Source organism: Aegilops tauschii, chromosome 3 (assembly GCF_002575655.3).
Source record: "Aegilops tauschii subsp. strangulata cultivar AL8/78 chromosome 3, Aet v6.0, whole genome shotgun sequence".
Classification (NCBI taxonomy): domain Eukaryota; kingdom Viridiplantae; phylum Streptophyta; class Magnoliopsida; order Poales; family Poaceae; genus Aegilops; species Aegilops tauschii.
Window position 1 is genome coordinate 565,069,991 of NC_053037.3, and position 9,871 is coordinate 565,079,861.

The following is a 9,871-nucleotide window of genomic DNA, read 5'->3' on the forward strand; positions in this document are numbered from 1 at the left end:
TTCCCATGTCTACTCTCCTTGGCCAGGGATCAGTTATATTACAATCGATCTGCGCACCTCTTCTTTGCACTTGCTGGAGCTCTCTGTTAGGGGATTCAGGTTCCATTCTTGCAACTCAAAATGTGGAACCAAGGGTGCTTCCTAAGGTAACAAGTTCTGCTACCAGCCTATGTTATCCAGGAATCTCTCTTGTGCATGGCCAGAGTACTCTTCAACTGGTTGGTTCTCACTTACTCTATCTCATGTTAGTCGATCGAGCGATAACAAAAGAAAGGGTACATGTCTTTGATCCCAAGCCTGGTTTACTCTTTTGCTCAGCTCTTGCTGTTTGTACTGGTGAATGCCAGACCAACTTGATTCCGGGAGAAATAGTACCTGTCATTTGGTCTTCTCAAAACTATGAGTACATGGGTGCAATATTTTTTGGACACTTGCTCTTAGCACTTGAGTTCTATAGAGATGGTTCAGCTGGGTACTTCTACTCTCAGTTCATCATCTTCCTACACACCAGCAAAACTGAGAGTCATCAACAACCCCAAGGGACCTATAAAACTACAGTCATGTTGTTGCAAGATCTCCAACCCATTATCCAGCTACTTGTTTCTTTGTTGTCCGGCCTGCACGCGAAGGAAAAGGTGCAGCTCTGCACATGCCAACATGTTCCTCCTGGTGGTCCAATCGAAAATATTAAGAAAATTGGCATTGAGTCGGGACGATTGAACATGACCAAGCACACTAGGGAGGATCGCAATTTCTTTCATCAACTTGTGATTCGCAGTATGATCATCCCCAAGGACATACTACTACCATATGATCCAGGTGGGTTGGCTCTTCGGTCTACAAGTGTGGCAGCATTCTTGATTCAAGGATGTTCATCATCGGCTTGAGGGCAAGCCGAATTTCAAGGGAGGAAGAGTGTAACACCCCACCTATGGGTTGTCACCATCGGGTTTATAACCTGGACCTGGGCTTTGATATGGGCCATGGGCCAACGTTGAGTGGGTTGGGTGCTAGTAGTATAAGTCACGTGCTTGTACTCCTGAGAGGGGGGCGACCAGAAAATGAACCAAGGCCGTGGCCTTCTCTTCCCTCCTGTTCATCTAGTTTCCCACCTCGTGCTTTGCTGATCCCATCCCATACTCTGATTCCTCTGATTTCTCATCCCTATTTCTATTAAATTGTGGTAATCTATCCTACCTTTTCCAGTTCGTCGTGCTCTCCATTCTGGGGTCATGACAGGCTCTTGGTGGATTGGGGATTTCTCTGTCTCTCTCTCGCTGGGTCTGAAGGAAAACGGGAGGAGGATGCAACGGCGGGGGCTGGCGTATATATGTCCAGGCGAACAACCCAGGAGCCGCCTCGGGTCGGACTCGGCTCTCGTCTCCGGACTGGCCTCTTCTATCATACTTTTTTTTAGAACCTCTTCTATCATACTCGCTCATTGGGGCCCCATCACTTCTTTCTGTCTTTCTACTACTAGCTTGTTGCGTAGTCTTCTCGAAAGAAAAAAAAATCTACTACCGCTCAAATACAAAAACAAAAACAAAAAGATCTATGCTAGCGTTTTGCCAGCCTCTTTTTGGCTAGATTTTGTTATTTTCCAATGGTTTCTATTAGAACACATTGCAAATAGGATATACAAGAGCACTAGAGGTTTGTGTATTTCAAAAAACGTTCATGAATTTGGAAAAAAAATCCCAGACTTTTAAAAATGTTTGTGAATTTCAAAATTCATGAATTTTTAATATGTTAGCAAGCTAAAAATTTCGAATTTCAGAAAATAATCGTGACTCCAAAAATGTTTAAGATTTGTTTTTCCCCTGAATTTAAAAAATATTCCTAGATTTAAAAAAATCATGAATTTACAGAAAAACTTCATCATTTTTTTTAAACCTGAATTTCCAAAAATCTTCATGGGTTTTAAATATATGGTCACAAAAATTAAATATGTTTATGGATTCAAAACCAATTTCCGAATATGGAAAAAAATTCGTGAATACGAAAGAAATCAAAAATTAAAAAATGTTCTTGAATGAATTTCAAATATAATCATGAAATTTAAAATTGAAAAGAAAGTAAAATAAAGATAAAAATAAAAAAGGGAGAAACCTATTAAATCAGCAAAGAAAAATCAAAAAAAGATTTTCGCTGGAGAGAAGCTTCTAGAAGCAAACCTTCCCAAAACCGATGGGGGAAAGAACAATAGGCCGATCTATGATGCCCACACACGGAATAGAAAATCCCACTGATGCTCTACGAGGACTTTCCAATAAAAAGAAAAGCAAAAAAAAAAAACTACAGCTTGCAAACTTATGTTGTGAAGTGTAAAAAAACACTTGGTCCCAACACTAAGGGCATGCTCTTTGTGTTACACCATTTTACATTGCCACTAGTAATTATAAATGAAAAAGACTCAGAGTAGGGGTTTCCCTACTATTTTTGGTCAAAGAAAAGTGTGCTCAAGGACGAGTATCTCTCTCTTCTCTACTATGGTTGTTTGCTCCCTACTATGTAGTATATAGTATAACTTTAATGGTTATGTCACCATAATATTGATTCATATGCCGACAAGGAAAAATGAAACATCGAAGATCAAAAGGCAAACTAGGGAATAAGACTTCTCTGTTTCGTCAAATAACATGGGAGACCTGCAAGAAGATTCAATACTTAAGTTCCTACTCGAATCAATTTAGCGTTGAAAGCGAAAGGTTTGGGGTAAAGGTTGGACCTTTTTTTTAACCATGGTGTAAGTTGGGGATCTTTTTTTTTCTTCTAAAAATTACTTCAAACTTCTTCCTCACATGCTTTAGTATTTCCATACATTGCAAATTCATCAGGTACTATTAAACTATTTTTGTGATGATGCAAACCATGATTTATGTACCTTCTACACTGCATGTTTGCATTTGCTTCCATTAATATCATGTTTTTCCCCAATGCCAGCTACCTGGTCTTCTTAGCAGTTAATACAAACTGAAAGTTTATGAAGGATTTTGGTGGTCATTTTGATGAATGCCCAGTTATTTTGCTATCCATCATGCCATGATTCAATATTTAACAAAAATAAATATTGGTACTATCTTTATCAACTGAGAAATTGTTCAAACCTCTCATTTGTGGAGTAATATTGATTTCTAGTGACTGAAGCAGTTGTTCAGCTGTTTTAACTCTAGGTTGGTTTGCTAACAAGTTATTCACATTCATATGCATCAAGGATTTAGTTTAAGATTATATTTTTCGTTAGTGCTAGGTAAAAATTGCAATTTGGTATTTGGTACATTTTTTTGGCTTAGCTAATGCCAGTGTGCTTTGGTATAGGTCTTATCTCTCCTTCCAGCAGATAGTTCTTTTCTTGCTTTTTTCCTGGCTTGATTTTTTTGGCTACCATGTTTTCTTACCAAACAAGCTATAATATAATGGTGGTGTTATGACCTACTTGTCTTTTGGCGCACGACCAATTTGGTATCTCTTGCATTTGAGGGACTAAGCTTCTTGCGAGGAGGGTTCTTAAGGGGGCACAATGACTACAAGGAGGTTGGTCAATTAGTGTGTCATTATGCTGCTTTTTGTTATCCTATGGCAATGCAAGTACATTTAGCTAGTAATATTAAAAAGCACGAGAGTTGAGTTGGATCGACGCAAAGAAAATCAACCCATTAGCCTACGATCATCTCGATCTCATGGCCCATGACGCTCTAATGTTGTATCTCCACTCATTAACCACGTACACTACATCTGACAATCAAAATCAACCCAATGGATGAATCAAACAACGACAATGCAACCCCAAAAATGTGTGCCCCACTCCCACTCTCGCACTCGCAATACGCGAGGTGCCCCATCCTCCACGGTGACCTCTTACAAACGCCCCACGCTTCCGAACAATGGCGCCAATCACCCATCCCATGTCGCCACAACTTCACCCCAAAGCAGGGGTAGAGCTGGAGCTAATGTTACCCGATGCACCACTTAGCCATGGCATAAAAAATCGAAGCAACCATGTATTGAATAAAGGTGTGTATGTGTTCCACCAAACAACATTTTAGAACAACACATTATTATAAGTTTCCAACGTTAAAAGCATCTACAACCGCGATGGGCAAATTCGGCCCCTCAAAAGTCCGCGGACGCGCCCAGGCACGACCGCGGACGCTGACCGGTCACGCCTCAAATAATGCAAACCACATCTGGATACCTTAAATTAGAAGCCTCAAATCCATATTATTACATGCAACGTAGCGATCTTTAAGCGGGGCTCATCCGTCCAGCAGCCGGTTGTGCTCCACAGAGTGTTGGTCGGCAAGGTAGAGTAGGGCATGGGACACAAGCCAGATCACGGAACTCAAGGCACCGCCGTCTCCCATGGCCTACTCTTTCTCGTCAGAACTCGGAACCGTTGGGTGCCGTTGGACGTCAGATCGATAATGGATATGTCCTGGGACGAGCCGGTGACATCCACCACGATGCGGTTGCGGCGTCCGGACTGGTGCACCATACAAGGCGTTGGAGAATGCGACTCCACCTCGCCAACGTCCACCGCCATGAGGGATGTCGCCGCCTCCCGCGCCCGCTGCCTCGCACAGGGGGCACGTCGCGCCATGTTTGCGTCGGACGACGCCCACGGTGCATTTATGGCCTCAGCGCGCCAACGGAGGGGTTGCGCGTCTTCTACCGCGTTCGGACGCAAGACGGACCGCACCGCCTCCGGTGAGGCAGCGACGGCTGCCCTAGCGCCGTATCCATGCGTCATTTGGGCGGACACAATGTATTCCCGACGGAAGGAGTCCAAGGGTTGTCGTGCACGGGCCTCCTCCTAGGAGCGGCGGAGCGCAAGCCGGACGGCCATCTCCTCCTCGAAGCCGTGCGCGATGAGCTCGGGGTCGACGGATCTGAAGGTGAAGGACTCAGATCCGCTGCCCGTCATGCCAGAAATGGTTGGACGCCACCGGAGACGAGATTGGGTGACGGATGGGAGTGGAGAGGGGTGAAGTGAAGTGGCTAGGGTTTGATCAAGCGAGCGGATGGGGAGGAATATATGTGGGGTCAGGTGGGCCAGCATGGGCCGGGTGCGACGTCCATGGCGCGCGCTAACGCCCCATATCCGTCCCATATTTGGGCTGGATATAAGGGTATCGGTCAGCCCGGGCGTTTGAGATTCGTTTGATGCACCCGGCTGGGTCGAAATTTCATGACCGGTCAGCGACCGGGCGGGCACCCGATCGTTTGAGGAGGGTTTGATGTGCCCGGCTGTAGATGCTATAACGCGCCAACGCAAACATGTCAACCACGGGGATAGAATATTACTACAGTTCCAACCCGCAAAGTTTGGTCAGATGAATGAGCACAAAAACAATACGGCCAAATTATCAGAGATTCGAGTCCAATCGAGACCAAAAGTTTAGCAATATATCATGTTAAACCTTGTACTTATATTAACCTTGTATTTTGAGCAGAAACGCGGAAACAAAACTGAAGAAATACCAAGGACGTACTACAAAAGAACTCAAAAAAAAACTCTGGTTTCATCGTATCCCCTCCGACGCTCTACAAATCGAACCCGCCGTCGGCGTCGAACCCTCCGGCGGAGTCGGAGATCACGCCGGCAATATATAATCTCACACCCCCAGAACATGCCCAGCCTACTTCATCATCCCAAACTTGCGGAGGTAGTACTCGTGCCCATCATCCGAGTGGGACGACGCGTCGCCGGTGAGTTTCACAGGGAGGCAGACCTGGTGCTTCTTGTTCGGGTCATACTTCTGGTCAGGGAAGCGAGCCTCCTCCTCCATGAAGATGTCCCACCGCGCCACAATCCTGGCCATGATCGTCTCGTGGTCTTCCTCCGCGTCCGAGTCGTGGTACAACTTGTCGTGCGGCACATCGTCGTCGTCCTCGCCGCAGCAGCAGGCCTTGACGACCCCCGCCTCCTTCGCCGCCTCCGCCTTGGCCTTGCGGACCGCCGCCTCCGCCTTGGCCTTGGCCTTGGCCTTGAGGATCGCCGCAATCCTGACCACGAAGAACGCCTCCCGCGCTGACCCTGACGGTGGACGACCGAGTTAATTGCAAGAAACTACCACACTTCGGCACGTCGTAACGGATCAGTATCATTAGTTTTTTTTTTTCATGCAGTACCAACTCTAAGCCTAAGTGTTGCAAAACGGTCTAAGCCATGTATAAACGCGTATTGACGGTGTATCTGACCGCTGGGACCCGTGTGTCAGGAGCCAACATGGCATATTTTTTGCAGAAAACACCTTTGTTGTAAATCGAATCACTCAAAAGCCCCGCCGCCTCGACCTCGCCGGCCTCCCCTCGCCGGAGCCCCATCGCTGGCTCGCCGGTGCCCAGACGCTGGCTCGGCGGCGCAGCGGAGCAGCGGCTGGCTCGGCGGTGCAGCGGAGCAGCGGCTAAAGGCGGCGCGGCGGCGCGGTCGCTGGATTCAAACCCCGCCGCCCGTGTGCCTCGTCACCGATCCGATCTGTTCGAGCTAAACGACCAGCATTGGATGGGCTGCAGGATGGCCCAACCGCGGGCCAGTGAGGCCAGCACATCTTTTTAAAAAAATTGAGTAAAAAAGCAAATATTCAGATAATTTATGTGTCTTCACTCAGAACCACACGCATGCACAATTACTATGCATCCTCATTATCTTTTTCAGATACACAACTAAACAAATTATATGGCCAACTCACAGTTACTGCGTATATTTGTTGTAATTTTTTAATGCACAGTTACTCAAAAAATTGATAACATGTACTAAAAATTATTGTGTAATCGTAATAAATTTTATAATGCATGCTGAACATTTTATAAAATACTACAATTTTTAAATACGCGTTCAACTTTTCTCAAAAATGTTCTGAACATTTTTTTAAATGCACAAACACTTTATTTACCTTTCAGAGTAATTTTAAATTTTTTTAACTCAACCCAAAGACAATGCAGAGACTAGCAGGTTTATTCTTCAGACCAAACGTAGTGTGTGTATATTGATAAAAATCATACACACACATATATATAGACATCGTATATTATAATATGTTCAATATATACATGATTAAGTTTTTATAATATGATATCGTATATTTAAATAAGATCATTGTATATTAAAAATGTTCAATATACATATTAAACGATGCGGCGAACATTTTTTTAATTGTACGATGCGATGGACATATAATATTTTTTAGTATCGCATAAAAACCGGAACGGCTCGGAGTTTAAAGACGTATACATGTACTAGTTTTTTTTTTGCATAGTATACATGTACTAGTTGACGCATAGGATGGCGTGTGGCAGAGGCAGCAAGGGCGCACGGCGAACGACTCGGCGGGATCGATTCGGGCGGACGGTCGTGCGATTTTCTACTTTGTGAAAAAAAACGAGTGGCACAAAGTATAAATAAACTTACGCGCGCAGTTTATCTGAAAAGCAGCAGCAGCGCAGCGGCAGCGAACGTCCTTGTCTAACGGCACGGTGCTGGTTCGAATCAAGGCTGGACGCACGCGTGGGGTTATTTTTGAAAAAATGGTTCTATGGCAAGAGCTTTTTTTGAAAAAATAAAAGATATATGCGTGATTAAATAAAAAGTAAGGGTTGTTTTTGTAAAAGAGCATGCCACGTGGTTCTTATGGCAAGAGCTTTTTTTGAAAAAATAAAAGATATATGCGTGATTAAATAAAAAGTAAGGGTTGTTTTTGTAAAAGAGCATGCCACGTCAGCCCCTGACACATGGGTCCGCGTGGGGTTATTTTTGAAAAAATGGTTCTATGGCAAGAGCTTTTTTTGAAAAAATAAAAGATATATGCGTGATTAAATAAAAAGTAAGGGTTGTTTTTGTAAAAGAGCATGCCACGTGGTTCTTATGGCAAGAGCTTTTTTTGAAAAAATAAAAGATATATGCGTGATTAAATAAAAAGTAAGGGTTGTTTTTGTAAAAGAGCATGCCACGTCAGCCCCTGACACATGGGTCCCAGTGATCAGATACATGGTGAATACGCACCTAGCCCCTGACACATGGGTCCCAGCGGTCAGATACATGGTCAATACGCACTTATACAGCTGTCAGACCTTTTGCAACACTTAGGCTTAGAGTTGGTACTGCATGGCAAAAAAATGACTAATGGTACTGATTCATTACGACGGGTCGAAGTGTGGGAAAAGCCGGGTTTCTCTGTCTCTCTCGCTCGAGGAAAACGGAAGGAGGCGGCGGCGGCGGCTGGCATATATATATATATATATGTCCAGGCGAACAACCCAGGAGCCTCTCTTTCCCGGGTCGGACTCGGCTCTCGTATCTGGACCGGCCTCTTCCATACTACTCGTTCAATGGCCCCCCATCACTACTTTCTTTCTTTCTACTACTAGCATGTTGCGTGTCTCGAAGGAAAAAGATCTATTACCGCTCTAAAACAAAAGTGAAGAATAAAAAATATTTTTTTAACACAACACAATCGAAGTCCCTCATATACACGAGCATATACTCACCTATATGATCGTACGCACACACTACTCTATGAGCACCTTTGAAAGACTGATCCGGCACATCATCTTGAGATTGACAAAACAAAACAAAATCTACTATAGCGTCTGGCTAGCCTTTTTTTGGCTTGATTTTTTATTTCGAATGGTGTCATTAAAATACATTGCAAAAATTATATATCAGAGCATTAGACATTTGTGGATTTTAAAAAACATTCCTGAATTCAGAAAAAAAAAATCAAGATTTTCAAAAAAGTTTGTGAATTTAAAAATCATGAATTTTAAAAAAATATTGCAAGCTAAAAAATTCAAATTTCATAAAATGTTAGCATCATAAATGTTTAAGATTTATTATTTCCTGAATTTAGAAAAAATATGAATTTTACAAAAATGTTCATAATTTTTTTAAACGTTCCTGAATTTCAACAAATCGTCATGATTTTAAAATATATGGTCACAAATATTGAATATGTTCATGGATTCAAAAAAACTCGGATATGGAAAAATGTTCCTAAATCCAGAAAAAATGTTCGCAAATTCGAAGAATGTTCATGAATGGCTTTCAAAAAATATTAATGAAATTTAATATTTACAAAATAAAGGAAAATAAAAGGGAGAAACCTATAAAATCAGAAAAAGGGAATTTTAACTGGAAGGAAGATTCTAGAAGCAAACCTTCCCAAAACAGATGGGAGAAAGAACATTGGACTAGCCTACGAACGCCCAGCGGGGGCATGTGATCGGTATCCAGCGACCCACGCGTGGAATAGAAATCCCATCGACTCTCTACTTGGACATTCCAATAAAAGGAAAAGGAAAAACACTACAACTTCCAAACTTATGATGTCTAGCGTAAAAAAACACTTGGTCTCCACCACGAAGGGCATGAGACCTTTGCTAGACATGTACAATTTCCCTAATTTTCCTTACTAACTTTGTAACATGCTCTTTATGTTACACCATTGTACATTGCCACTACTAATTATAAATGAAAAGACTCACATTAGGGGTTTCCCTACTTTTTTGGTCAAAAAAAGAACGTTCAAGGACGAATATCTCTCTCTTTTCTACTATGATTGTTTGCTCCCTATTGTGTAGTCTATAGCACTGTTCAAGAATTCACCCGATTAATCAGTTAACGTGCCAGTTAATCGCTACTCATAGCGTGGCCGAATTGAATAGCACCTATTTGTCGCGTTAACTTGTCATGCCGGTTAATTGGCCAGTTATACCGACTAATCAGTTTTTGGGCCGATTAATCCCTGCTGGCCCATTAACGGGTGGGCAAACAAAACCCAAGTTTTTGGCCCGTAACCCCTTCCAGCCCCATCCCACTTCGTAATAGCTAGCTATGATTAATAATTTTACCTCCTCTCTATGCTTTTCATAT